The sequence below is a fragment of the Muntiacus reevesi genome, chromosome 15 (genome assembly GCF_963930625.1).
Source record: "Muntiacus reevesi chromosome 15, mMunRee1.1, whole genome shotgun sequence".
Classification (NCBI taxonomy): domain Eukaryota; kingdom Metazoa; phylum Chordata; class Mammalia; order Artiodactyla; family Cervidae; genus Muntiacus; species Muntiacus reevesi.
Window position 1 is genome coordinate 18,977,807 of NC_089263.1, and position 13,978 is coordinate 18,991,784.

The 13,978-nt window shown below is 45.7% G+C and overlaps 1 protein-coding gene across 1 annotated transcript in view; it reads left to right on the top strand.

The window, feature by feature from the left end:
* The first annotated feature begins 480 nt into the window (after window positions 1–480).
* Window positions 481–13,978, top strand: part of ABHD2 (abhydrolase domain containing 2, acylglycerol lipase) — a 102,751-nt gene continuing 89,253 nt past the window's right edge. The window contains exon 1 of the mRNA XM_065905940.1: window positions 481–613. The gene's annotated coding sequence lies outside the window, so the exon portion shown is untranslated. The remainder of the gene's footprint in view (window positions 614–13,978) is intronic.

Below are 13,978 nucleotides of genomic sequence, written 5' to 3' on the forward strand. Positions count from 1 at the left end.
AATTTTGCCCTGGTGTCCTGAACTGTAGGTGAGTCCATCGGTCGGCCTGAAGCCTTCAGATCCAGAAGCTGAACTACCTGCGTGCCTCCCTCCTCACAAACCCAGACAACACTTGACTCTACCCCGCCCGGCTTGTGGTCACAATTGCTTCCCAGTTTGCACCCCGCCTCCATCAGCATCAAACAAGACCCATGTTTTAGCCCGCCTCTCTTTTCCCTGCCCCCTCCGCGCTGGCTTTATCCTATAGTTCCTTGGCCCACGGGCTAACGACGTCAAAAATAACCAATTGTCTTGGAGTTCTTCGCTAAGGGCTCCGCCTCCGCTCTGAGGACCAGGTCCGTTGACCAATGGGCTGCCTTCCGAGTGCAATGAGAGCACGGGGCTAGCAGAGCAGCCGCTGGGCTGCCCAATGAACAGGCGGGTTTCCGCGGTTAGGGGCGTGGCAGAAGCGGTCGTCAGGGGCGTGGCGGCAGTTGCTTGGGCGGGGCCGGTAGCGGCGGGAGCTGCACTGGCCAGGGGTTCCGGCTGCATTTCCATGACCGCCGGCGGCAGCCGCGGAGCTGCGGGAGCGCGACCGGGGGCGAGCTGGGCCGCTGTAGTCAACCAAGCACAGGTAAAGCCACGGCCGAGCGAGCTCCGCTGAGCCGAGATCGAGCCCGCGATCAGTCGGGTCAAGCCTCTGAGCCTCGAGATCCCTTGTCCTGACTCGGCCCATCGCGCAGCTGCCTGAGAGCCCCGGATCCTCAGGGGGCCTGTCACCTGGCGCTGCGGGGGTCCCCGGAGCCGGCGGGGAGGGAGGCAGCCTGGTTCACATAGGGTGGGATACGCCTTTCTGAAAGCCCTTTGTCCCTTGCAGCTTCAGATACCGAGGCTGGGGACATCCCCGACTGCGGCCTCCCTACCGGTCATTGGTCCATCAGTGCGCACTTGGGGGGTCTGGCGAGGGCGGTCTGCCAAGCTTGGTGATGGAGATCTGGGATCCGCATCTGTAAGGAGAGGGCCGAGGAATTTGATTACAGCCCCGAATATCCGAAGGGTCTCTGCGTTTTGGGGCTCCAGGGGCACACTCAGGACTGATGGGTTCAAGTTGTAAGGAGGCAGCTTTTGACCCACTTGGAGGTGCACTTACTGAGCTCCGCTCCTTGCCAGGCACTGTTCTAGGCGCTTCGTGGTCTTTCCCCCCAGTGAGAGCTGTCCAGCAGTACAGGCCCTGCTAGGCGGGGCAGCCGCATCTCGACCTTGGAAGTGAGCAGGCAGAGGCCAAGTGACAGCCACCTGCCAGGGATGCTTAGACAGGACTCGCAACAGAGGACTGTGTGACTGACCTGTAAAGGCCCTTCTTCATGCACAGATGCACTCTGACTTTGAAGGCCTACTTCCAGAAGAATACTGCTGGGGGCTCACTAGTTTGAAAGAGGGTGTTGAATTCATTCCAAATGAACTGGTGGTCTCACTCTCAAGAGTGGATGTTAGCAAAGAGAACAGACCATAGCCAGAATATAAGGTTTATTTAGACATCACGAAACTCCTTCCTTTGAACTCTCTTAATCTTCCCAATTCCTCTCTGGTTGCTTCAACTCCAGTGTGTCAGTTTCACCTGCATTCCAGTAACCAGATCCAAAGGCAGGCTCCAAGATCAGACTCCTGAGAGATGCCTGGGAGTGGGAGGGACTGTAGGTTTAGTAGAGTTAATGTGATCTGGCCCAGAGCTTTTCGAGGGCCATTTCATTGCAACCACACAAAATAGAGTCCAGAAGAGAAACTATACAGCCTCCCTTTCACTACCCTCTTTCACTTGCCTGAATGGAGAGGACATAATAATCTTCTGAAAGTCAGGAGACAAAGAAGGAACCTTAATAGCAAGTGTGCTGCCTGTTTTAGGGTGAATTCACCTTTGAATAACCAGTCAGAAAGCAGACCGGTCAAAAAAATAAATATAAATAAATAAATAAAAATAAAAATAAGAAAGCAGACCGGTCTGTACACTGCTGATTGTCAGCATGGTTTTGTGGAATTGTAGAGCTGAAGACACCTTAGGTAGAGCTCATCTAATCAGCCTTTCCAATGCACAGGTGAAGGAATGAAAGCCTGGGGAGGTCAGTGGACTGACTGGTCATCACAGAACCATGACTAAAGGTTGATCTGTTGACCCTGGGTCTAGCAAGTGCATGACTTGTATTTCACTCCTAGCTGCTTTTCTCACTCTTCTGAGTCGAAATTCTAGGGGTGGGGTGCAGAGATGTTAAGGGCACAGATTTTGAGGCCAGGGTGCCTGGATTTGAACCCTAGCCTTGTTTTTTACTGGCTATCACCTTGGGCAAGTCACTTAACCTCTCTGTGCCTCTGTTGTTGTTCACTCGACTCTTTGTGACCCCACGAACCGTAGGATGCCAGGCTCCTCTGTCCACGGAATTTTCCAGGCAAGAGTGCTGGAGTGGATTGTTGCCATTTCCTTCTCCAGGAGGTTTTCTCAACCTGGGGATCGAACCCGCATCCCCTGCATTGGCAGGTGATTCACCAGGGAAGCCCGTGCCTCTGCTTGTTCACCTCTGAAACAAGGAAAATAATGGTACTTAGATTGGAGGTTGTTTTGAGGTTTTGATATCAGAAGCAGTTAGAGCAGTGCCTGGCACACAATAAGCATTATGGATTTGCTAAATATAGTCTTCTGTTGCCTTTTTAATCTTTATTTTCTTCGTACTTACCTGCCAGTATTTTCTATCAGGAACTGATTTTTTCCCCTGCCTCCACTCCCCTAGTTCATTAAACATATTCCAGATTTCATTGTAGCACAGATGTCTGTGGGGTTTTCCAAGTCACATCACATTTTATTTCTTATTTATTGCTTATTTTTCTGTCTTTTATTGAATCAGGTAATTCATTGTCTCTGTTAGTCCTCTCCTTGTAATTATACTCTTTTTCAGACTCCAAATCTCGTTCTCTTTAAAATAGGGAGAAAAACCCCCCAAAGTGATAAGGTCCCTGATGATATCAGTCTCCACGGCATTCTTCTAAATATCTCTCCCCTCTGCTCGGCCCTTCGTCCCAGTTGTCAGTGTGATGCAGCGTGATTATAAATGGGTGAACATTTTTAGATTAAGATTTCATGAGCCACTGTATTAAGTGCTTTTTGGAAGTTCAGGGATCATGTGTCAAATGCATTTAAGTAAGTTACTTAGTCATGGGAGCAGGGAAAGCACCAGCAGCGCCTGCCTTCCCTGGCAGAAGCACAAGTGTATGACTGATTCTTGCTGGTAATCTAGCTCTTTCACCAATTTCACTGCGTTTTTCCTGTTCTTTTCTTGAGCTTGAAATAAACCAGATGGCACGTGCAGTGGAATGGTTCTTTACCTCTTGTTTTAGTTGGGGAAATTCCCTTTCTTTCTCTTCTGCTTTCACCTTCACTTCCTTTGTCACCTTCACGGGTCTGATAAATATCTACTCTCAATCTGCCAGCCAGTTCCCTTTTCATCAGAAGATAACCTGTCATCTTTATTTCTTGCAGGAATCTGGTCACTTTTGGTTTTTCCCTTCTGTGTTTTTACATGTTTTCTAGAATGAACCAAAGATGATCACTGTTCATTGATTCGCACCTTCCTAACAGTTGATTCTGAGTTTGGGTTTTTGTTTGTGTTCTTTTGCTTAGGACATTCTAGACCTCAGCCATCTTAGAATAATTGTTGTAGTTTCTTTGTGTATGAATATGGGCCCTTTTCTCTCTTGCTTTCTTTTCTCGTAACATCTGAGTGAAAGGGCTTCTCATTTGCTGTTGTTTCTTGTGTGTGTGTGTGTGTGTGTGTGTGTGTGTGTGTCTGAGTTTCTGGGTCATATCCAACTCTGCGACCCCATGGGCTATAGCCCGCCAGTATCCTCTGCCCATGGATTCTCCAGGCAAGAATACTGGAGAGGGTTGCCATTCCCTTCTTCCATTTCCACTTTTTTCCTGGGAATCTCTGGCAGGGACCATGGAGAGTATAGTGGTTCCCCACCACCCTTGTCCCAAGCTCCTGTCCACACCTCAAAATAATATCTTTAGTCCTAGGGAAGACCGTGGTGAAGTCTATCTTATTCTTTGCCTGTAACCTGGCTCTTTGAAAAGTCCTAGGAGAGAGAGTCTTCTAATACAATGGAATTCGTGTGGCAGAATTTCTGCTACAACCTACTGCTTACAACAGTCTGATTTTTTTTTTTTTTTTTTTTTTGCAGTGTGGGTTTTGAGTACTTTTTGACCAGTTTAAGAGTATAGATGACGGGCAAGGGGTGTTTCAGCCTTCCTGTATCATCTTGGGCTATACTGTCCCTAGGAACAGGGCACAGGGAATTCTGGCCACGTCTTCATGTGATCTGGCATGAGGATTTCATAGCAGCTCTGCATGTTCTAACCTTTTTGGATGGTGCTTGATGTATTTTAACCCACAAGCTGCTATTTCTGTACTGATACCTTGTAGGTGCTGACATCTCCCTTCAGGATCATTTTCCTATCTGCACGTTTGTTTTTGTGGTCTTGGTTCCAAGGCTTCATGTTTTCTGATTATATGTTTTCTATTTATAAAAGGGCTGGTGTGGACAGGCCACCAGACCTATTGTTACCCATGAGGCTGGCACACTGGACCCAACTGGGTGCAGGGCATATGACCCAAGGACCTGTTTTCTGGTCTTTTGCGGTAGTTAAGTAACAGCCAGGTAAAGAGCTTATTAGAGAATTAGAACTGATACCCTTGGGTTTGCCTGGTTTCTGATTTTCTTTTGTTTTCTTTTAAGCAGAGATTCATTAAATTCAACAAACTGAGCATCTGGTGTGTGCCGGGAAGACAACTGTCCAGATTAACAAGGGTGTTTGGTTTTGCTCCAGAAAGACTATTCTGTTTTTTTTTTAATTATTATTAGAATTTTAAATTTTTCAGTGTTTTTAATGCAAAAAAAAACTTAGTGGGTAACGAATCTACATGATGAAAGAAAACATTCGAAAGGCACAAAAGTGAGGTAGGAGCTACATCTCTGTCCATCCCTGATGCCGCCACCTTGTTTTATTCTTTAGAGGCACCACTGTTACTGATTTTTTCATCCTCCAGAGGTGTTCCGGGCACAGCCAAGATATTTTATAACATCTATTAGCAAATCCATTATGATTATCTTTCCCTTTTACACAAATGGTAGCAGATGATACTTGCTATTTGGAACCCTGCCTTTTTCCACTTAGTGTTTCTTTGCAATATGGGAAGAGCTTCAGAATCCTTTTTCACAAAGGTGATCTATTCAATTCTGTTTCCAAGGCTGCTAAGAACCAGTCTTATTTAGGCAACAGCTTCACATGGATATCCTAAGGCATTTTTGTGGATGTTTGCGGGTAAATATTTTACTCCTCTATGTCCTATAGCTCTGAGCCTTAGAGGAGGCTAGGTGAGGGGGAGGGCCTCTCCTGAAGCTTCTCCTATGAAGGGAGAGTGGGGACGCTGAAAAATGAGCGTTGGACCTTAGGCCCTTGGCCTGCCCTCTGCGCAGAATGTGCTGGAATCACCTGGGAAAGCTTGCTGTGCTTTCTGGTCTCCAGGGAAAGCTCTGGGCCTTCCTGATCCGCCTTTCGGCATCTCTACCACGTCTAATCGCGTTTCTTACACCCCAGCCCCGGCTCCGTGTCCACCTTAAGCATCAGAAGGGGAACCCTCCCTTCTTGACACAACTTCCTGTTTGGTCGGCTTTGTTAAGCCCCGCCCCTTCCTTTCTCTCACCCCAGGAAAAACCAGCTCTCACATCTATACCTCTGTGAAGAATCCTTCCCAAGCAATATTTGGGAATATAATTTTTTTCTCTCCTCAGAAGTCTTTCCCATTCTCCATGTGTCTTAATCTTCATCTTGTTTTTATTTCCTTCCGCATCTAATTTAGAGTGACCTTGACCTTGCTTTGAATCTTCATAATGTCAGCCAGCCAGTCTAATGGAGAATCGTTGCGTCCTGATCTTTGCTCCTCGCTAGGCGTCCATATTATCAATTAGTTGTGCCATAGCTGCTGTGTGATGTAATATGAGAGGGGGTGATGTTATCAGTCAGCCTCTGGAGGTAGAATAGTTAGAAGCTTTGAAAAACCAACCCATTTCTGCATGGTCACGCTAGGCATGTATTTGTGTACTGTTTACTTAGTCATATCAGTGACAGCAGTTAAAAAAAATCAGGAAGTCCAACACAGGATTGCCAAATTTTGTTTTTCAAATAGGGAAATAAAAAAGCTCTGTACTCTTCCATCATTACCATCATTTAAGAAAAGACATTTTAACACCAAAAATGGGGAAGGGTCCACCTCCCAGAATATAGAGCAGCCTTCTAAACAGAACATATTTAGATTGATTGAAAAAGTGGAGGGCTTCCCTGTGGCCGAGTGGATAAGAATCCACCTGCCAGTGCAGGGGTGTGTGTTAGTTGCTTAGTCGTGTCCGACTCTTTGCAACCCCACGGACTGTAGTCCACCTGGCTCCTCCGTCCATGGGATTCTCCCGGCGAGAATACTGGAGTGGGTTGCCATTTCCTCTTCCAGGGGATCTTCCCTACCCAGGGATAGAACTTGGGTCTCCTGTACTGCAGGTAGATTCTTTACCATCTGAGTCACCAGGAAAGCCAGTACAGGGGACACGGGTTCAATCTCTGGGCCCTGAAGATCCCAGATGTTGCGGCGCAGCTAAGCCCATGAGCCACAGTGAGAGAAGCCACCACAGTGAGACACCCAAGCACCCGTAAGAGTAGCCTGCACAAAGTAACAAAGACCCAGTGCAGCCAACAGTTTAAATACATAAATAATTTTTTGAAACAGTTTTGCTAATGGAAATTGAATCATGGCATTGGAGAAGGTCTGAAGTAGAGGATTCTATTCAAGGAAGGTTCCCCTTTTTCAGTTTCCTTAAACAGTGCCAGCTTTTCTTCTGCTGGGAAACCAGGCCATTCACTTAAGCTAACCTAGCTGTGGCATCCTTTGGTGCCATTTTGTGCCCAGTTTCTTTTAGGGGATACAGACCACACAATGTCAGTATGCGATGGTGCCGTCAGAGTGATGCGAGCTGACTCATGGGAGTCAGGGTACGTTCATGTCTTACATGTCTTCTCTGGTTCACTGGTTAGGGCTCTGCACTCCCACTGCCAAGGGCCTGGGTTCAGTCCCTGGTTGGAGAACTAAGATCCTGCAAGCTGTGGCCAAAAAAAAAAAAAAAAAAAACACCACAGTAATAAAGTGCCATGTTGTAGTTCTTAAGGATGAGGCGTGGGGGAAGCCAGGGTGGGACCTCCACAGCTTGGAATGAGGCCCTTTGATGTGACGTGCTTGTACATCAGTCTTTTGAAGCGTATGTTTACACGTATTAAATTCTTGATGCTCTATGCCGGGTGGTGGCTCATATTGTTTCTGAGATGCAATGTGACTTCTCATCTGAGTCCCCATGGCACCCTCTGCTCTCTTCCAGCAGTCAGTACCACGACATTCCTTCTGGGTCACAGATATTGCCCAATCCAAGACCAAGGGTATGTCCTTGAGTTTCTTTGAGTTCTCCTTAAATTAAGAACACTCAGACTTTTAGAGTTCATGTTAATGATAATTGGTAATATTTTAAAGGTATGCCTGGATCACTGGGATGGCCATATTATATTAGGGTCCAGCCAGGCCGCCTCAGTGCCTCTTATTATTATTATTTTTTTTTAATTTCTATTTTTATTTATTTATTTGGCTGTACCAGGTCTTAATTGGACTCTTAACCACTGGATCTGGAGAAAGAAATGGCAACCCACCCTAGTATTCTTGCCTAGAGAATCCCATGGGCAGAGGAGCCTGGCAGTCCATGGGGCCACAAGAGTCAGACATGACTTAGCAACTAAACAACCAAACAACCAAAATCAACCACTGGACCACTGGGGAGGTCACTCAGTGCCCTTCATTTGTGTGTAAATTTCTGATGAGTTAGAGCCAGGTTAACCTGCTATGAGAAAAACACAGAGATAGACTTAATATGGAAAAAAGATAGCATCAGGTGAAGACAAGTGTGCAAATGAAGGCTGAAACAGGGGTTCCAGCAGAGGAAAGTGGTGTAGTCAAGTGTGGTCAATCTGAATTATACTCTTTGGGTAATTTTATTTGTATTTATTTGTACATTCATTTTAGTCTCCATAATTGGAAAAGTGCTAAGGTAAATTTATGTCTGGTTTTATGTTTATATATTTTAAGTATATATATATTTATGTATATATATATAAATATATATATATATTTATGTGTATATATTTTAAGAAATAGTATAGGAAATAATAATTGAATAAAAGTAATTCAATGTAAAGACTTCCCTGGTGGTCCAGTGATTAAAACTCTGGGCTCCCAAGACAGAGGGTGCGAGTTCCATCCTTGGTCAAGGAACTAAGATCCTCCATGCCACTCAGTGTCCAATAAATTAGAGCTCCTTTCTTCTGGGTCCCTGCATTTAAAAAAGAACAAAAGCAATTTAATGTAAGAATCGAATAAAAGGCAGGACTATTTTTTTTTCCCATAAAGGGGGCCACTTGGCCACTGAGTTTGAAATACCCCACTGGGAATCTAACCTCATGACAGAGGTTTCCAGTCATGTTTGTGTCATGCATGGCTCCTTTCCATGTGTTTTTGTTGAACACTTTAGAAATACCCTTTGAGTCTGTTCCTTGCTTTGTTCACTTAACGAGGAGTGATGCGTTTAGCAAATCTCCTCATGTATTGTTTGGCATCCTGTTAACTTTTCTCCAGTATCTAGCTATGGCGTTACTGCTCTCAAAAAATTCAGGAAAGCACAGTATTCCCAGGATGACGTGATTACCCTGAAGTCTTTTTTTTGGCCACACCACAGAGGGTGTGGGATCTTGGTTCCCCATCCAAGGATCAAACCCTCACCCCTGTCTTCAAAGCTCGGAGTCTTAACCACTGGATCTTCAGGGGAGTCCCTGCTCTAGCGTCTTTCAATAAGCATTTACTGAGCCCTGTCTTTGGTGGGCCTCTACCATCCAGGCTCCTCTCTGGGGACTGGACACCCTCTGCCCCACTGTTGGCCCCTTGTTTGTCCCAGAGGTGGATTTCCATGAATCCTTGCTGAGCTTCCAGCACCTCCCAGCTATAGTTTGCTGTGTGGCCCGGACTGTAGACTTTGGCTTCTCAGATTCCAAATATCCTGGTTGCAATTCCCATTTCTATTCTGATCATGTAAATAAAGTGCTCGCTCACTCTTGTCAATGATATTGAAAAATGTTCCCTTCTAAATAGTAAGATGATGGAAAATGCTAAGGAGATGATAGTCAAGCATACTTTTTCCCCAATTTAGAAAACTTAGTCCCTTTCACTTGGTCTGTCATTAATGTCACCCATCACTGTATTTATTGCCTCTACATAGAAAGCTGGATGTTACCCTGAAATTGCGAGAGAAATCTTGACTTTGCCACTACAGAGCCTGGGAGGGGAATGCAGATTTCGAGAAGGCCCTTTTTGAATGGGAGAGGACATGTAGAGCTGCTGTCAGTGGAGCCAAAGGGATCAGGATCCAGCCAGCTCTGTGAAGGCTCTCCAAGACAGACAGGTGGCTTGTTTCTCTGTATTCCTAGAGCCCTTCCCAGGCCTGGCCCAGGGTGGGTCTCCAAGCCTCAGACTCCTCCTCCCTGGCATTAGTAATAACTCACAGAACTGTCGTAAGTACCAAGTGAGGTAATGTCTGAGGACGCACTCTGTAAACAATAAATTCCGTATAGGTCTCCACTGCCAACAGCGGTGCACTTTGTGACTTGTTTGAGGATTAACCAATGTAATGTATTAATATTTAGCTCACAAGCATTTGATTAACTGTAGAGCTACACAAATAGGAATTTTGTTTTCATCTGGTTCTGCTCCTTCCTTTTGAAGAGACAGTGACTTGTTAGTTAGAATTAGCCAGAGAACACTTACTGGATTTCAGGATGAGGGTCTTTGACCCCTAATCTGTGAATCATAAACTTTATAAATTCTCTGGGGGAGCTGATAGACAAGCTACTGGTCAGGAATGGATACAGGAATGTGTAGAATGTCTGTGATCTACTCATCACCTGCATGAGATGGTTAAATTGGGGTTGCTGGTGATTGCTCACAGGCAAGTTCAGGACCTGGACTAATCAGGCTTGAAGAGACCCACACTTTGGGCTCTGCCCTGGGACCCTCTAGTCCAGTTGGATAAAAAGATTCCCTCTTTTGCCACATCTGGTGGACACACCATTGCCAAGTCATTGTGTTTGCATCTAATGTTTTTATGGTAACAGCAGGACACTCTATCATCCCCATTTTAATGGGTAAGGAAACTGAGGTGCAAAGAGGTTCAGAAACTTGCCCAAAGTTGTACAACCAGTTAGTGGTAGGATTGTGATTCTGGACAGATCAGTCTGCCCCCAAAGCCTGTCACCCTACTGTGAGCAGCCTCACTACCCCACCACCCCTGCACACCTCCGGGGAGCATCTCTATGAAGCCGAAATCTTTGTAACAAGACTTATTCTGACCTATTTACACAAATCTGTTCCGAATGCCACAGATGGTTAAGGAAGGATTTTTCCATTTTTCTTAGATTTTAAAAATGATCTTAGGGACTTCCCTGGTGGTCCAGCAGTTAAGATCATGCACTGCTAATGCAGGGGGCACTGGTTCGATCCCTGGTCAGAGAACTAGGATCCCACATGCCATAGGGAACAGCCTAAAAAAAAGATCCCAATTTTTTTTTTTAAAAGATCCCTATTTTTTAAAGTTCCATTAACCTCTCAATCGAGGTTAACCTTAGGATTAATTGTATTCAGATTAAAATTTTCTAGCTCAAATAAGCTCATGTCAGTTGGCAGAAGACGTAGACAGTTTTGTTGCATTGGGTGTTTTGGAGTAATAAACAGGAGCCATGAGTCTTCTATTAGTATTTCAGTATTTATCTGAATGCCAACAATTAATGGGTAGTTTTCTGCCTACCTGCTCATTGGGCATCTTTCCTTTCTTCTGCTACATAAAACAGCCTGTTTGTTTGTTTGTTTGTTTTGCTTTGAATTCTCTTTTTTCCCTAATTTATGAGCAGTTTCTGAAGTAGATTTATAATTCTCTGAACCTTTAGATAAACAGGGGGAAACGTAAAGAGAAGCATGGCGTTGGACATTAGCTTGTCTGAGTGACAAAAAATGGAAAACTTTCACTTAAATGAATAATTATTTGCTTGAACTTCAAGATGTTCTTTCAAATATCCAAAAGCTACTGACAGCCCACGTCACACTGAGCTTTTTCTCTTGACCCACTGTAGCATGGCACGCGTGCATGTGTGCCCAGCAGTGAAGTTGTGTCTGACTCTTTGTGACTCCATGGACTGTAGCCCACCAGGCTTCTCTGTCCATGGGATTTCCCAGGCAAGAACACTGGAGTAGGTTGCCATTCCCTTCTCCAGAGGATCTTCCTCATCCAGGGATGGAACCCATGTCTCCTGCATTGCAGGCAGATCCTTTATCACCGAGCCACCAGGGAAGCCCCTGTGGTATGGAAGTTACTCATACTGGCCTATATCTCTCAACCTAATGTAATAATCTCATGGAAAAAGTCTGCTCAAGGATCAGAAAGGTGATGATGCATTAGCCCTTTTCCCCAGGCTCAATTCATTAATAAATATTTACAGAGTGCTGCCCCCTCCCCCACCCCCGTGCTCCACACTCTGAATTGAAACTTGTGTAGAATTGTACACTGAGGATTGAATTAGCAAGGCATGGACCAGAATCCCCAGCAGAGCTCAAAGGGACATGAATCATCACTTTTATGTGGCAATGAGGCTTACTGATTTTCTAGTCATGAATAAGTATCTGCAAAACACGAAGGTAGGAAATGGGACGTTTCTGAGGGCCTGGAGGGGATGGTCCTCAACTGAAGACTCCTGTATACTTCAGCAGATTGTCCAAAAACTACTGTGATGTCATGGCAACTTGAGGCAATGTTCACGAGGTGAATGACAATGCTTGTCCAACATCCTACGGGTCGGGTTACACCCAGCCAAACAAGGGCTTCTCATGTTTACCAAGGCACATTTGTACCCCAGTGAGCCAGCCCACTGGGCTCTACCAGGGCACCATCTTCCAAGCTGTTGTCTGGAATTCCCCCTGGAAGTAAAGCCCCAAAGCTTCTTCCACAGTGACCCACTCCCACTGCTCCCGGACTCACCCCTCCTGCCCTGCCTGCCAATTTCCTGGTTGTCCAGCATCTTCAGGTCTTGGCTCCACTCCTGAGCCCAGCTTGAGGTCTGCACCCACCCCTCCTTTCCCTCTTTTCTGTTCCCTCCCTTCCCTAGATGGTTCTCTAGCCATCTGAGTCCACCTCCTCCTTCGAGTTCCTCCAGTATTCATAGTTGGAACTTTAGGATTTCATTCTTCATTATATATAGGTTTACATTGTTTGCTCATTATTTCCTGGATGCCGTGTATTGTACTTCTTTCATAGTCCCCATAGGGCTTAGAATGAAGCTAATGCCTTTGGTACCTGTGGGGAGCAGAGTGGAATGTCAGAAGTGGGATGTAGTTTTGCAAATAGCTCCCCCCAGTGATACTGACACACTTTGGCTGGTGGGGGTGGGGTGTCTGTCCCCTACTTTTACAAAGTGGGGAGCAGAGTGGAATGTCAGAAGTGGGATGTAGTTTTGCAAATAGCTCCCCCCAGTGATACTGACACACTTTGGCTGGTGGGGGTGGGGTGTCTGTCCCCTACTTTTACAAAGTGAAAAGTGAAATTGTTAGTCTCTCAGTCGTGTCCAACTCTTTGCGACCCCACAGACTGTAGCCTACCAGTCTCCTCTATCCATGGGATTTCTCAGACAAAAATACTGGAGTGGGTTGTCAGTCCATTCTCCAGGAGGACCTTCCTGACCCAGGGATAGAAGCCTGGTCTCCTGCGTTACAGGCAGATTCTTTACTGTCTGAGCCACCCAGGAAGCCCTACTTTTACAAACCACTGCTTTATCCTTGAGGGTGCATCCAACTTACACAAGTAAATTAATTGGGAGGAAATGGGATCACTTTCCCAATAATGGAGAAACATTTCCCCCATTTCCAGTGAAATCTAACTTACCTTCCAGGAAACTAATGATGGGCGTCACATAGGCATAGGGAAAGCCCGGCAGAGGAAGACCCCCTGTAAACTCGTGGCTGAGTCTCTGCTCCTTGGGAGGCTCCCCTGCCTTGGGTGGAGGTGGAGATGGACTCAGATCAAATGCCTGCCTGAAACAGGCAAAATTTAAACAAAAACTGAAGGAGGAAGGCTGCAGGGTGACTAGGAATAACATTGGAGACTTGCCTTCAGGCTTTAAAGAAGGCAGAAAACGCTAACTTCCTTAATGGATGGACTGGGAGGAAAGTGCAGAACAACAGTGGGATGTTTGTGTTGGATGGACGAGGAGACAGGAACTTTTGAGGATGTGAACCTCCTTCTGTTTCTGTTTAGCTAAGACCCCAAAATATATCAACCCAGAGAGCTGCCCTTTTCATGTCAGAGCCTCTGAAGTTTTATTCTTCTAGATTTTCAGTGTCCTTGGTAGAAAGATCTGACGAAGTCAAGCTCAAGACTGCCTAGGGACCAACTCCCCTGTTCTTCATGTGTTGAGAACTCCCTAGCTCTTTCTTTCTTTAAACAATTTTATTTATTTATTTTTGACTGTGCTGGCCCTTTCATGCATGGGCTTCTGTTTGTGGTGGCTTCTTTTGTTGCAGAGTGCAGGCTCTAGGAGCATGGGCTTCAATAGCTGTGGTGCACGGGTTTAGTTGCTGCACGGCATATGAAATCTTCCCAGACCAGGGATTGAACCTGTATCCCCTACATTGGCAGCCAGATTCTTATCCACTGTGCCACCACGAAAGTCCTCGAGCTGTTTCTTTACATTTTTCTAACCTTGAAATATGTAATAAGGCAGATTTCCTGTAAAAAGCTCTAAGCATTTTGGAACTGTATCTTGAGTGTATCG